At 42.9% G+C, this 16,682-nt stretch overlaps 1 long non-coding RNA gene across 2 annotated transcripts in view; it reads left to right on the top strand.

The window, feature by feature from the left end:
• LOC119648239 overlaps positions 1-16,682 on the top strand; it is a 372,324-nt gene that overhangs the window by 245,694 nt on the left and 109,948 nt on the right. The window lies entirely within an intron of this gene.

Below are 16,682 nucleotides of genomic sequence, written 5' to 3'. Positions count from 1 at the left end.
CTGGCAAGAATACATTTCATCAACGCTCAAATATAATTCAACCCACTCACGCCCTCTGATCTCCGGGATTCACCCCAAAACTCCAGGTTGACAAACGGCAGCTCTGCTGGAGAAACTTTTTTCTTTGAATGATCAGTTTAGTGCGTCCACTTTATTAAGGCCTATATAGGTATATGCTAGAAAGAAGAAGATTTGGAAGATCCTGCCTCAGATGGAGTTACGTCGGGTGGAGTTAGGCCAGTAAACCAGGACAGGACACAACTATTAGGGATATTGAATTGTTGGAGCTGATCCATCAAGTCTTAGCTACTCCATCTTTCTATGTTTTTTATATAACTAAAAAGGCGTTGGGTAGTGAAAGCTATTGTTTCGCTGAACATGTTGATAAAACATGGTCTCCCGAGAGATCGCCTGGTATTCCATGAAACAGATTCCCAGTTGAATGGAGCCTTGAGGGTTTTCTCGCAAAACCAAATGAGGTTAACGTGCTATGAGTTTCATATACAACATTTTTTACTTATCAGGGAGTATTGTTTTGGATCGCTTACCACTTGAGGGATGATCAGCTAGCGACTAGGGTTGGCTTATACGTTTCTCACACATTTGTGAAATAAAAGTCGTTCACGCATTGTATTGTTATTTTTTCTATTTGGTAAGACAACTAACTCGGCTATTACACCGTCACGAACTAGGCAGTTACTTGGCTAAGAAAAATCAAGTCGGAAATTGTGCATTGCCTTGTTGGCTTTTGTGGCGTTTGTTCGGAACACAAAAATCAATTCAGTTATTATTTGCCAAAATCTCATAAGCTTCACCCTTCATGACACCCACTTTAAAGGCCCGGTATGAGCATTTATAGGTAATATCTGTGACCTTATCTGTCCTGAGAATCGCAATGTGCTTGTCTGTTCTGGGAGGCTTAGTCTCCATTCGTTGGTGGTGGTTTGTAGCCGCCTCTACTCTCCTAAGGGAATGCCATAAGTGTAGTCCAGCCATTTCAGGTTTGATGTGCGGTAAATTTCTCCACGTCTTCCTGACTAGTTGCCATGAAGGACATCGTCAACCAAAGAAGACTTCCTCGGACAATTTCTTCGTTGCAGAACGTGATATTTTGCATCATTATGGATCTCGCCTAAGACTCTCTCTTTTACATTGTTGACTCCAGATATACTCTCCACTGATACTGCCGAAAGCTTTCTCTGAAGCGCGATCTCTTCATATTTTCCGCAACAAATCTCATGAGAAGATTCTGAGCGGAAACCAGGGTTGTTCTTTCATGCATTCTGAGACTATTTACCCCGTTGTAACCGCTGGAAACACACAAATATTTTTTTAGTTTTCTACTCTCCCTATAATCCTTTAGGATGTTAGCAATCATCGCTTTTTTCATTCTTTTGCAGACAACTCAGCTCGCTCGAGTGTCAGGGTAATTAGAGGTTGTAAGGATTGTGAGGAGTAGCCGCATGAGTACATAAACGCCCAAAATAACTCGTTCTACTCGTGGAGTAGCCCACATTCGGATGTTACTATGGCTATTCAATTCGTCCATGAGGGTAGGGATCTTGACGAATGTAACACGATTGCGAGTCATTGGAAAGTGCTGCCCCATCTCCCTTCTGATCATCGCGAACGAGTAGTTTGTTTTCAGAATCTTTCTCAGGATTTTCTAACAAGTTACGAGTATCCACTGCAAGCTCTATTATGATGCGGTAGATGACGCCGATAGCGTCTACGTTCGCCCAGTCAGCCAGTCGTTTTAGCAAACTTTTGGAATGTGATCAAACCTGGAGCCAATGCCAAAGCAATTAAGATATTGGCAGATCCGATATTGACGTTCCGACTTAGCAGTACCATCATAATCTTACCTCTAAGAAACCTGCAAGCAATTTCTTGCAGAAAACCTTCTTCATAGCAAATCGTGCATACTACTGTACTACAGCATGTCTATTAAAGCTGAACTCTTTTACTGACCAGAAAAGCAAAACAGAAAAGGCCGAGATTAGAGACCTTTTGTAGTTATACACTGTGCGTAAAGTCAGTTGTTTTCATGCTTATAAAATCATGGCCGTGACGCCTTTGATAGGGAGAGCGCCTTAGTGTTGTGGAATTTTTGTTTTGTACAAAATGATAGCAACGGTTGAGCGAAGTTAATGCATTCAATAAGACATGCTTGAGTATGTGGGAACGTTGCAAGACATTAAGCTCAGGTCGAACTCGTGAATAGTCGCCTCTAAACTGCGGGGACGGCTCAAAAGCCATATTTCAGATATCAGAATGGATACTTGGGACCCCTCAGCGGCTCGAAAAAAACAATGCCAAAGCCATACTATATAATGGTTGCCATTGGCCCCATAGTTCACGATTACCTGGAATGGCCCTCAGCTTCCTCTATTTCTTGGAACGCTTACACTCTTTCTCTATTGTTCTGCCCCAAGCGCCCTTGGGATGGTCCACTGTATTTGGCTATCTTGAGAGAGTGGATTCCAATGTATTTCGTAGCCAATAATCCAATAGCCGCGTCTCCTTAATGGGTGACCTATCCACTGCCAGTTTCGCCTTCCGATCATAGTCCCAGATCAAACAAAGTTCTGCGTTTGATATCAAATTGCGTACTCGGATGATATGACACAGACAGGTGTTTACGAGGGCTTGAAGCTTTTGAGTGACACTGGAGTTCACTTTCCTTTACCTCCATATATAAATACAGAAAGAACACTAGCACAGAACAATTTCAACTTGATCTTGCTGTTAAGATAATTGCACTTCCAGATTTTAAGCAAAGAAAAGATAGCAGATTTGGCGCTGTTAATGCGTTGAACAAAAGTCACTTTGGGGTCACCTTCGGCAGAAACCACGCTTCACTGATATACAAATTGATTGACGCCTTTGATGCTCTACTATTAAAGCAGATAGGAAGAATACGCTAATCCTTCAGGTTGAGAACCTTGGTTTTGTGTTGTGTTTATCTTCCTTTCAACCCTACTTGCCTCTCTTTCCAAAACTAGAGCCATTTGGCTACGGTCCATGACGCGGTGAGAGAGCAAATAGACGCCATCAGCGTAGTCGAGGTGTTTGAGGACAAATGTCATAGTCCATTGTACCCCTCCACGTCTTCATGACAAGGCAGCATGAAAAACGTCACCGATAACAAGAAGAAACAATATCATTGACAGGATGCAACCCTGGCGAATTCCGCTTTGAACCTCAAAATCTTCCGAGAATTTACCTCAGCGCAGGGCAGACGTTATGACCATCATATGTGGCTCTGATAATAGCTTTTGGTTTCTCCGGAATACCCCTCCTGCACGACAGATACACTTCCCGTATACCCTATCGAATTTTTTCTCGAAATCAATGAGGAGCACGTGAAGCGAAAATCTAAACTCCGCATGCTGTTCTAAACTGATCCAGAGGGCGTTGATGTGGTTAATGTCGAGGAATGAGGAGCGTAAACGAGCCTGTTCTCTGTCGATCAAACGTCCAAGATATTCTTCAACATGTTCCAGGATAATTTTAGCCATTATCTTTGCAAACCCAGGGAGCACGTAGATACCCTTCACACTCAGGCAGTGCGCCCTTCTCTGGAATCTTTAGAATCGTCTAATTATTCTCCGGAAAAGGTCGAATTTCCAAGATTTCAGTCCGCTACTTCCGGACCTGCAGGTGCAGCGATAAATTACTTTGCGCAGGGACCGTCAAGCCCAGCAGTTTTATTCCGTTTGAGTGCATTGATGGTCGAGATGATTTCTCTTTTGCTTGGAGAAACAGTCCGTATTCGCATGTTACGGTGGCTAGGCATTTCATCCTCAAGAGGAACCATTTCACCGGACGTAATACGGTTAAGAACCATAGTTAAGTGTTATTTCCATCCCTTCAGTTGTTCATTATCGTGAGTGAAGGGTCGGCCGGTATCGTCCTTTACAGGACCATCAAAAAATTTACGGTCACATGCAAGTTCTTTCGTGATGCGCAGAGATGGGTAGGTGATGTATATAATATTATGAAAATGATATCACCTTCAAGTATAATATGACATCACCGAGCGCGATTCAAACATTGTAACAATACCTATCATTATCGCATCACGAAGAATCCCCGCATCGTCGTATTACCAAGCATCATCGCATATACCTGGCATCATCACATTCTTCTTTTTCTTCAGCCTTTGTCCCGTTCACAAGCGGGGTCGGCCCGTCGTGATTGGTTTCGCCATTTGGCTCTATCGAATCCCTGATCTGGCTGCAATCTCGAGGTTTTTAAATCTCCGTCAGTGTACCAAACGTCATCACATTACCCACCTATCAATTGCTCTACCACGATCTGAAAAGTAAAATTCGAACTGCGGCGGGTGTATCAAAATCGTTTTTTGTCTCGGTTGGTGTTCATCAAGGAAGCGCCTTCTCATCACTCCTCTTTGTTCTTTTTATGGACACCGTGACATGGGACATCCAACGTCCAGCGCCCTATACATACACCGCTTTATGTAGATGACGTTTTCCTAGCGTTTAATAGCAAAAATGATCTCGAGTAACTTGTCCAATAAAGGAATGATCGCCTTATGCAACACGGTCTGAAATCTGAGTTTCTGACGACCGATTCCCATGAAACAGGCAGAATAACTGTCAGCGACACTTGCCGACAACTGAGCGATTTAAATATCTAGGATCAATGCTACCAGCCAATGGAGAACTGCGATATGAAACTGCTTCATGCATTAACGCAACCTGGATGAAGTGACGTTCTACAATTGATGCTCTTTGTGATCGACGTATCAACGAACGTCTCAAATCTAAAATTTACCGCAATATCGTCCGTCCTATCGCTCTCTATGTTTCTGAGTGTTGGGCGACTATAAAAGACAATGAATGGTGTCTTGCGGTAATGGAGATGAAGATGTTACGTTGGACTAGTGGTGTGACATGTTTTGATAACATCTGAAATGAGGATATCCGCAATCGATATGGGGTTCCACCGAACGTGGAAAAACTGCGAGAGAGGCGTCTACGATGGTATGGTTACGTAGTTCGCACTAACGAGAATTCGCTGGGCAAGATTGGTTTAAACATCGAAGTCGATGGTAAGCAACTAAAAGGCAGGCCCAAACAACGGTGACTTGATAAACGTATTATGGGGGGGGATTTGAAAGTTTCGAGATGCACTCAGATCAGGCATTTGATAGAACCAAATGGTGAAATCGATCACTACAAGCCGAATCCGTTTATGAACGAAACAAAGGTTGAAGAAAATCAAGAAGATCCTATTATCAAGCATCACTACAGTCCCCAGCATCGTCATATTATAAAATTAATCTTATAGTATTACATCACCTAACATTAGCGCTCTTCGTAATACAAGCTTCCTATAGGTTGGCTTCCGGATGGCTTTGGGGTGGTATCGGGCTGAATTTTGGAATGTTTTCCGGTTGGCTTTGGTAAAGTAATGGAAGTAGATGTTTGCGATATTACTTTTGAATATCACCTTATTAGCCAGATCTTATGATGCCCCTGACATGGCCTATGACTTACGTAGCACCCGAGAAAAGAGCATTTTGGATGTCTACCTAATGTTTATCGATATTCTCAGGGAAGTTACCCAGTATACTTACAACCCTACGAGAAGTGGCGAAAGCAACACGTGAGCTCGTAAAAAGCATCCTTCGGTACTACATCGGAAGTGATGCTCCTTATTCTGAACCGGAATCTTGCAGTTAAAAGCCTGCCGGAACCTGGCTCAGGTCAAGAGAGCGCGCCTTGCGGTAGCTGTCGGAAACAACCCGGCACTGGATTTGCGTCTGTTGCCACTTGGCTTTGCAGAGTACAAAATCACATTGCCGTAAGAGGGAGAGGAGTATTCTCCAGAGTCCTGCAATCTTACTTCGCTTAGGCCCAGAATATCCAGGTTATATTTTTGTTGGTCATGGCATGAACTCGTTGGCTGCACTCTGACACTCTGAAAAATCGTCTAAAATATCCAAACAATTCTTTAATTTGACACGTTCAACAAAGGGTATGGCTAGCCGAAAGGCCCTTCATAGCTACGATTCTTCTCCTTTTCAAAATTATGAAAGTTCTGCAGGCTAAATAGCTAATTTTCTCAAAGAAGAAAGAAGAAAATCCGAAGTATCCTAATCTCCCGCATCTCATGTATTAGGCATCAACTCGGATGGATAGGAAATTACTTCAATTCCTTTTTCTGAAAACGAAAGCTGTTTCTCCTGCTCGTACCTATATGGAATATAGGACCACCTCAAACTTTGCTTTGTTTGTTTCCATTAGGGACCGAGACGAAGCTCCGAATCCAACTAATGCGTTGCTTACAGTTCATCAGAAATCTGCTTTGTTTGAAAACATCTCGAACATGATATGTTTTCAGCTGCAAAGATAGTCTGTCTTCCAGTCAATATTCAGAGTGCGGAAGAGTAAACACATTTATATCTGGGGAAAGTTGATTTGCTAGGTACAGGTGCTTATTTAGAAATGTCTTCAATCTCTTCTCGAGAAAACACTCATAGCTCAGAACATCTTGACTTAAAACCATGCAGCATCCGGTGCTACTCCGCTCCTAACCCCAACCAGAAGGAAACATAAAACAGATAACTCCATTATCTCGAATTTATTGGAAATTTTCAACTCCATTGGCCTTGCGTTCATTTCCATCTACTTCTGTTCCGAAAGGGTCTATCACATTTTATTGAATATGTCTACGTCTCCCAGCAAGGATATATGTAAGTATATTATCTATCGTGTTTCCCTTCAGCATGAATGCTCCTTAGCTTTCCAGCAATTTCACGCGCACAATACTTTCATAAAAAATACCAAGAATTAAGCAGTAAATATAAATTTAGATTGAATTTTTTCACAACGGGGCAGAAATCCTACGCCAAGCGACATGATGTGAAAATTTCGGTGGTATTAGGGCGTAATGGGGTGCCTGTATCACTTAAGGTATTGCTTCTTATGCCCCAATCATATCCCCGCTGATAACGCAAAATTGTTTGAGGGATGTCGAGAAGCATATGTTCCGACTTTCGCCCCCGGCAAGGTCATGGTCCCAGTGTCCTTGTATTTGTCGGTAAGCGCAATCTTTTTAAGCCTTTTCTCCGCTTCAAGGTCTTTTCAAATGTAAGCAATCATTTTGAAATGTTTTTAGATGAAAGGAAAACTCATCGTGGGAGCGAAAAAAAAAATCCTGAAAAATATCCAGCTGACTCTGCTATTCGGTGAGATTTCAGGGTCAGTGTCGAGTGGTTGAACTCAGGAAAGCTAAGATGGCTCTTGTCTCGCTTTACTATGATATTTACAGAGTGACTTGAATAAAAACGAGGATAATTGGAAGAGAAATCTCGAAAGCGCTCGGATCGGTTTTGTTATTGATTTTTGCTTCCAATTTATTTCTTTCAGCAGAATTTAGTGGTTGTTTGAGTGTCGGGTCGATGGATAGTCCTTTGTAAAGTGCGGTTTTAATTACTTCTGGTACTCGAACCAAATGAATCTCTGCAGAACATTGGGAAATGATGGAAAGGTGGGTGAGGCAGTTGCTTTATTTCACTTTCACAGTGGGTTCCTCTGTTGACCCTCTTTCTTTTGTGTGACAATAAGATTCCCAAAAACTAGAGATCATTTACAAGGCTCCAAGCCAAACTAGGTGTGGACCCAATGATTGAAAAACTAAAATTCTGGAAACTCTTTTTAATGATCGAAAAACATCCTTGCATCACAAACTGTCATTAAATACTGGCCTTTAAAATGTTGGCATTATCCTCAATAACTACCTCCAGCCTACTTAACCGAGTGACTTCCAAATATCGATGGACACATGAAAGGACCATATTGGATATGTTTGTCAAGCAGAAAAGAAATTTACCCTTTTTGCGAAACACCGAAAGCAATCCAATAAAGGCTTTCCTTAGCTGATCATGGGGCACTTGAATCCTAACAACATTTTTGTGAAATAATAGAAGCTAGCGGTTTAATATTAATTACGACGATCACGAATGTTGCCCCTTTTCCGAATTCTGAGGTCAGTTATATCAGGGATTTCGGCATTTTCCGCAAATGAGGTAATACCGATTTACCTCCTCGATAATTATTGGTTACTCTCTCGACCACTCCCTTCTAATTCGACGTTGTTACGAATAATTGTGCAAAACCAATAATTAACTGAACATAACTAATGCCTAAAAGAAACTTGTTCTCGCCTGATTAACGAAGTTAAGCGATGTTGAGTATGACAAGTACTTAGATGGGGGACCACATGGGATAGCTGATTTTCATTCATATTTTTTCCTAAAATTTTTGAATTTATTCCAAATGGCACACGACGTCAGTTGGGGAGCAGCAACTGTCTTCCCCACTTTAGTGCATGGACTACTGGTTTCTTATTTTCTTCGAGATCTGGTCCTATTAGGGATTTTCAACTTGGGAAAAGCCAGAAAGTCAGAGAAGGGAGGAGGGTAAGACCGTTGATGAGCCACAAGTTTGCGATGTTTAGCCATGAAACTTTAAAAAAAGTATGAAGAATGAGCGTATATTTTATTTTCTTTTAGTTGTCAACAGACATAGAACCTCTTGGCAATACTGATTGCCAATTATGCCTCTGTATTTATAAAAGATGACCAGCTTAACTTCTCCATTGTTGCAAACCTTGCTTGCTTAATTTTTTGGGTCTCGGAAGTGTTGCATATTTCCTTTATGATTACATCTTTGATTTTCATTCAAAGTAGAGCGAATGGATTTAAAACTAATATTCACTTCACCTACAGGATTTTTGGAGATTATTGGACGAACCAGAATATATTTGCCTCTTCTCTGCTAAATTGAATATCTAAGGCGATTGTTCCATCCCTTTATCTGTGTGGTTTCCATGAATTCATCCCTAAACAGTTGTTTAATTTTTCTGATTTCTACCATTTGGGTGGGTGGATGGATGGATGAAAGGAAGGAAGTTATATTGCCCCACACAGCAGCCCGTTCGGTTTATTGTATGTCTTATAGAAGTTCATCATTATTGACGTAACAAGTGATACCCCGGTCTTGGCCTGGCTTAATAAGGAACTTTAGACATTCCGATTTTGGCCGAGGTCCACCAATTCGATGAAAGTTCGTTTATGCGTACCGACCGATCCTGGTCAGAACGGCAAGGAGATGGTTCACTAAAAGCTATATTTGCATTGCTAAATCCGGACAAAGTCTGCTTATTTCGTTTTCGTAATGGATCCCATTATTTCGTAGCGAGTAGTGACCAGTTGTTGGATCTATTTGAATCCGTCATCCGTTCAGGATCGAGGGGACAGCAATGCAAAGCAGGCTTGTAAAAAGTCACTAGAAGTTGTCCCCAAGGTTATATTTATCTGATTAATAAGGTGTGTCAGCCGCTTCGTTAATAAGCCTGGTATAGTATAGTGCAATGCGGCAATGAAGACCATTAAAAGGTACTCGCGATGGTCAAGTGAAGGGCCTTAAAAGGAAATCGCTCGTCCGCGTGGTCAGCTACGTAAGGACCACTTTACAATGACCTTTAATCGTATTAGATCCGAGGAAGGTAGGTAGGTAGGTATCAGTGGCCGGTCCGAGGAGCCCAATTAGCGCTTTGGTGCGCCGTTTTGATGCCACAAACTCATAGGACCGTGACTGTTGTTATAGGAACAGGGAAGCAGAGTCCAGTTGGCTCGGATCTTCAGAGCCAGCCCGTAGCATTCACGAAGGAAAGCAGCTCTCCGACCCTGCAGCTAGAAATCTCACTGAGGTCCCCAAAGACTGGTTTACCCAGTGTCCGCAGTCTGACTCGAGCCAGAGCTGGGCAATCGCAGAGAAAGTGCATGAGGGTTTCCCTTCCTTCTCCGCAGCTTCGGCAATGCGAGTTGTAGGGTAAGCCGAACCTAGCGGCATGGTCCCCTATGGGCCAGTGCCCCGTGCAGACCGCCGTAATCTTGAATGCATTTGCACGCGTCTGGCACAGGAGCTCTCGTGATCGGGCTATGTTATAAGCGGGTCAAATTCTCTTTGATTTGGCACAGCTTGTAAGCCTTCGCCATCTCAGGTCCGAGGAAATTCTCGTGAGAAAATGAAATGCTTTCAAAACGAAAGCAGAAGTAAATTGTCCCGTTTTGTCAAGCTCCTGACGATCCCTATTCGCAGTTCCTACAATCTTTGCAGAGCTATTACTTCTGTTTACCCCAAGACCCCGGGAAGGTGAAATCTATGGGAAGAACCGGAAAAAGGCCACTACTCCTTATATTCCAAATCATCTACACCCGGACAAATGATATAGCCCTCTCGTGAAGTCTTGGTAACGGTGGTACTTAGGACTAGCTGGCGGACACACTTGGAAGTCTACGTCTCCAAAAACATGTGCGACTATATCGCAAGAAGAGACTGAGGCTTCTTCTAACAGCGGAAGAATATCGAGACAATGGTCACGTTTTTGTATCCTGACGATGGTGCTTCTAAAATTAAAATTAATCGGCGTATCCAACATTTGTCTACCATATCCCAGTGGGGCCGAAATAAATTCTGATTGAACTACGTCCGCATAGTCTACTAATACTAGTACTACTATTACCCACTAAAAAATTGCTACATTGCAATGAGATAATCCTTCAATTTCATTATCGTCACACTTAATGTTGTACAAGTTGCAAGCCTTGAGAAGCAGAACAAACACAAAGGGCTATTGTGAACATTTGTATCCTGAAAATCGCAATGGAGATCTAGAGAAGATTTCAATTATTACTAGGGTGAAGGGATATCACCAAGGATATTTTGTTAGAAGCCGTAGAACAATTGACGTATTCCAAAACTCCTAGCTGCCTGGCTGTCAACCGTATTTTGCTTCCAACCGTCAAGGGGCTTAAGAGTCTATTCCGGTTGCACTTCTTTGCAAACTTTTTAAGCATCCTCTGGTCTTCGCATCAGGGCGTGCGAAGATTTGTCGGGGTAGCTCCAGCAGCCAAAGTTCACCCCGACAAGTAGCAATTCCTTTCCATCCAATGGCTGAAGTGCATTCGTATGGGACAGAAGTAATGGTCGAACGAAGCCGTGAAGTTTCACAAGCAAAAAACGAAGCGGTGTGTTTGATGAGTTGCCATTGTCCTGGATAAAATGTTCAGTCGTCCTTTTTTAAAAAGCTGGGTGCTTAGCTCAATAGGAACGATTCGTAGACCAAAAAAAAGTGAGTGAAAGTTTTTCCAATTGATCCCGTCCGTTATTAAGTGGATGCGGACTCAGGACTCTTTCAAAATGAACCAGCATGATTTTCAGTATATCTTGTTCGGACGTCTGGTGAAGTAAGTGGACATGAGTTTGCTTTTTCTGGTCCATGGGTTGGCTTTTAACGCGCATTATTATGATCTTTTTTGATATATTCCGCAAAGCGTTTGTTCCACATAGCACCAGCCATCTAAGGTTTCAACTGCCAAAGGTGCGACAGGGATTGCTGGACTAAAGCGATAGATATTCGTATTAGACTTGTAAGGAGGCGCTTGACTAGGAGAGATGGATCCGCGGTTACCAATACCAAGTACCTCTATTGGAGACCTGATGCTTCATTCATAAGTACCTGAGGTGGTAATTTGCTCTGCGCTCGTTACGGACGAGTTTGCAGTCCAGCAAAACTGGAAATGCAATTCGTGACCATGACCGCCTTCGTTTTCTTCTTTGGAAAGGTAATATATTTTTTCGCTATGATTTTACCGTGCGGACGAAGACTTTATTGTGCGTACTGTTTCCAGCAAGTAGATTTCGACATAGGCTGTGTGTGTGACGGGGACGTGATATGGTCTCTCCTCCTATACCAGAGGGTCTTCTCTTACAGGAATTTCTTGACTGGCCAAGTACCTAAGAATTTCAATGCCAGTCAGTCCGCCTTTATTTTGCTGCCAATCTGCTGACGCGCAACAGCTCTTCAGAACTGACTGGGCCTCTTTCCTCACCGCACCGCTGCTTATTGTGCCCCTTTTAAAGTGAACACACCGAAACCCATAATGTCGCGCTCGGACAACTCATTGCCATTTTTACCGATGGGGGAATCTTGCTGTAGATGAACCCATTCCATAATTTGCTTTGTTACATCCAGAAAACAGCGCGATATGATGCTGCCTTTCCTGATGGCTTATTAGGTTTTTCTAATAGTACCGAGTCCTCTTTTCCACTAGATTACGTATATAGAATGGTCCAAAATGAAAAGTCCACTAATTTGGAGCGTGAAATTCAACCAAACTGGAATTAGTGTTAACACAAAGTCGTGGATGGATTCTGCTTCCACAGCAGTCATGGTGTTAGGAGTCCGCCGGTAGCACTAATGAGTTCTTCACTATCTACCTCTTCTCGCTGATGATGACGAGAACTTTTTCTAGGATGTGGCTTGCTTCTGTCGTCATTGCTGATTCTTACATATATTTTCTGCAGTTCCTCCTATTGATATCGTATATTCGACGGGTAAAGCTTTTTCGTTCCTTTGATTCTACGCCTTCTGATATAGCCCTGACACCTTTTTGTGTGCTTTGTATATTCTGGTGGATGTTCGACGCCCTTCTCATAAATCCACAGAGCTTCATTATTTTATTACCAAGAGCTCCTTGGCCATTTCACTCTACAACCGGTCGAATACTTATGCGTCACAAGGACATCTTACTGGCTTTCCTCGAGTACCCATTTGTCACTTTGAATTTTGTCCTAAGTAGCGAAAGTTTCTGTTTATAATGAAGTATTGAACTTCTTGTAAATGAGTCTGCTGCTAGGTTTAGTTCCACTCTACTCTCTTCGCTTGTAGAGAGGCGAGTTCTCATTATAAACGGTCGGGAACCCCGTTCACAGGCCCTCGGTTTTCACAGCCCTTCTTCGTGATGAAGCTTTTCTCTTTCTTGCTCCATCATCAAAGATGATCTGTGGTGTCGGTGTGGGTTTTTTTTGAATACACCATGTGTATTCGAGTCGTACGCCCTCCCAGGATTCGCCAATGTATTCCAAGCGCGGCACACTCAAGGTCACCTTCGGACTGGCCCAAAGGGGCAATGTTGGTAGACTTGAATTTCCTCACAATTCTTATTGCCAAAGCTGCGGGGAGGAAGGAGAAACCTTCAAGCACTTCCTTGCTCTAGCTAAAGTCAGACAACGAAGACTAGATGAACAATTTCTGGAGGATCCCTGGCTGGAAGAGGGTGGCAGGACTGCTTGTCTTCGTGATTACTTCAGGCTCCTTCTGATCCGGATAGACTTTGCTCCCTTGCTCTTACAGGAGCCATGGCCTTAGGAGTTTGTGACATCAAAACGGTGCACCACAGCGTTAATTGGGCTCCTTGAAGCGGCCACAATATACCCTTCCTTCATTATTTGTTGATTTTCTTAATATCCTTTTGCATTCATTTTAGTCTAAGGGTTGGTGTTCTTTTTTCACCTGTCCATGCTTGCAGATCTGCACCAGTTCGGGCATCTTCTTGTCCTGACCAAGGAACACACCTGATTGGAGTTTTCAAGCCCCTACAGGACCGATATCGATTTATATTGACGATTCATACTAAGGGTACATATACTTGTGTGGATTTTATTTGATCCTTTTGAAGCAACTAAAGGGTATGGGCGCCTAGTTGGCTCAAAAAACAAACCTGTGTGGGATAAAGGTTAGTTAAGTTAACCACGAAAATGCCACTTGAGAACCAGCTTCAAATAACCGTGTCGAATTCATATACTAGATTAAACTCAGAGCGTTATAAGTGTTCCCGGACATTTAGAGATTCTGGTCAAAAATGACCTCTCAGAGAGGATTCTTTGGCACTGAACGGATGAGGGCTCCAACGAGCACATCGTCACAGCGGGCTACCACAGGGCTCGGTCCTGGGTCTCCTGCTGTGGAATGTCATCTATAATGGGGTGCTTGCTCTTCCCGTACCAGAAGAGACTGCAGTTGTCGGCTTGGCGGATGACGTGGCTGTAGTTGTTACAGCAAAGCACCCAGAGGATGTGGATATCCACGCGCCGGAAACAGTGTGAGTGGTAAAGTGCTAACAACAAAGAGCCTTGCTGACTTTGTGGATGAGAAAATGGAAGCGCTTTTAATAACAAATCGTAGAAAACATAGAAAGATCACTGTGAAAGTTAGGGTTGGTGCATACATGGTCGTTTCAAAGTCGGTTGTTGGTAATGAACACTTAGAGAATGCATGTCAGAATGAAGCCATCGCCATCGCAGCATTTGCAAAAATGTTACTCTACGAGGGTGGTCCAATAAGCAACTAGCCTAGAGAAGAAAAATTAATATTTTGAAAAAGTGGCGATTTCTTCTCAAAATAGTTTCATCTTAGCTAGATACACTTAACTCAGTCATGCTTCAACTTCTTCAACCCATCTGAAAAATATGTTTTCTCGAGGTCTCCGTGGCTCATCGCCGCCACGGACTCCTCATTTGACTAAAATTTCTGTAGGCGGGCGAATTTTTAAGATTTGGGAACAAAAAGAAATCGCACAAGGCCAAATCTAGAGAACACGGTGGATGGAGGAGTAGCAGTTCGAAGTCCAACTCGACCAATTTGTCCATTGCGATGACGAAGGTGTGAGCTAGTGCACCGTAATTGTGGAAGAGCACTTTTTCTTCGTCAAATGGAACCCTTTTTATGCAATTCGGTACCAAATCGACCCAACAATTCTCCACAGTAGATCCCTGTGATCGTTTTAACTTTCTTCAGGAATTCGATGCAGATCACAACTTATGGAACCCAGGAAACGCTGGCTATTACCTTTTCTCCGGCCGATAGGACAGTCTTCGCTTTCTTTGGAGCGCGCTCGTCTGGTGAAGTCCACTGTTTCGACTATTTCTTGGTCTGTGGTGTGTCCCAGTGGACTCATGTTTCGTCGATGGCCATGAAACGACGCGAAAACTCCTTCGGATTGCGCTTAAACAGCGTCAAACAATGCTCTGAAGTTGTCCTACTATTGCGCTTGTTGCGAGCAAACCCATCGTGCCCATGCGATCTTTTGAGAAGCCTTCTGTCTTAGGTATCTCGCGCACCTTCAGCCGGCGGTATGTCTAAACGAGATCGTACATTTTTGTCACGCTACCTTCCGTGGTAGTCGTTTTCACAGCACATAGGCCACCTTGTTAAACCACTTTTTACAGACTCCATCGCAGGAGCAGATCTTGATTCTTCTAGAACCAAGAATCGAATCACTGACTGATATTGCTTTTTCTCCATTTTTCTAAAATCCACAGACATGGCCGCTTCCCTATGCAGTCAAAACAAAACTACGAGTTCGACTTAACTTTTGACAGTACCCGTCTTCGAGAGTGTACTATACGATAGTGGATTTCTCTTGCGGTAGTGGTGCCATCGGTTGGTGAGGGTAAGCCTTTATTGGACCGCCCTTATATATTGGCGGACGAAACACTGCTGGAGGATATTTCTACCCAGAGTGGTCCGATCCATTCTGCTTTGCATGTCACTTGTGTGAGCAGAGGCGGTAGCAAGCCCTCAGCGATGGAAGCGATTGAATTCTAAGAAAAGTTGCTTGACGCATAGGCTAATTCCCAACAGGTGTGGCTTGAGCGGTAACATGAGGAGACCAACTACCACATTATCCAATTTTTCACACACGGTATCTACATCGCTTTGGGTTGAATGATTCATCGAACTGTCCTAGATGTGGTGGCATACCACAGAAGGTTTCTTCCGCAATTGTAAAAATACAATAGGAGTTGCTAACGAAAGAAAGAAGGAGGAAGGCTCAAAGACGAGAAACATGGGTGACTAAAGACAAACCCACTCCGTGAAGTATTACCTAAATTGTGGTCTAGCGAGGTTGTGGCTTGAGAAACAGGGGGTCGTCTTTAATGGATACGTATTTTTCTGAGATATCAGAACAGGACTATCGATATCTTAGTACCTACTTCCATTCTCATAACCACTGCTTGAAATATCACTAGAGCTTCAACTATCTGGCGGTCTTTGGAGCCAGGTATAATGCGGTTTATTGGGACAATGAAAGCATGATTGCTTAGCCAATATGGAAACGGGGTCTATTTTTTGAGTTCGGTTTCATTGTAGATACCCTCGCAATATACGAAAATGAGGTCATGTCAGCAGTCACCGAAATAAAGTATAATTTTCTTCTTTGAGTCTTAATGATACTGACCTACATCTATTTTCAGATAAATTATCAAGAAAGCCAATTAGGTCTATTTGCCGGTATTGTATGCAGTCCATGAATGGCATGCGTTCGTTTGGTTTTGAGAATTCTCTCCTTTAATCAACTTTAAATTTTCATAACGTTCCCAAAACTTGACTTGATGACCTTCCAAATTAGATCATTCGCAAATAATTGTTTCTCTGCACTTTTCGAAAATGGCAAAACCGTAACTTTCGCCATTCATTTCATGCCGGTGGCACCCACTTTCCTTCCCCGGATTTTTTTTTCTCCAAATTAACAAAGAGCTTCAACAGTTCCATCAACCGCGAATCTAGAACGGCTCATTCTTTATGAATAAAGCAAACTTTTTAGAGATATCTTTCGAGTACCATCGAGCATTTTTTGAAAAATATATATCTGTGAAGGCGTACTTTCAGATGCTCGCATTCATCTCTCACCGAAGCTTCCAGGTTCAATCAATAGGACTTAGGCTACCAGTGAGTTCGTACGGCTGTTACCTAACAAAGGGTTGATGAAAACAAACACGCATGAATGGAGACGTGTCGGT

This window comes from Hermetia illucens, chromosome 2 (genome assembly GCF_905115235.1).
Source record: "Hermetia illucens chromosome 2, iHerIll2.2.curated.20191125, whole genome shotgun sequence".
NCBI classification, from domain to species: Eukaryota; Metazoa; Arthropoda; class Insecta; order Diptera; family Stratiomyidae; genus Hermetia; species Hermetia illucens.
Note: the sequence above shows the minus strand (reverse complement) of the source record. Positions and strands in the feature narration are given on the sequence as shown.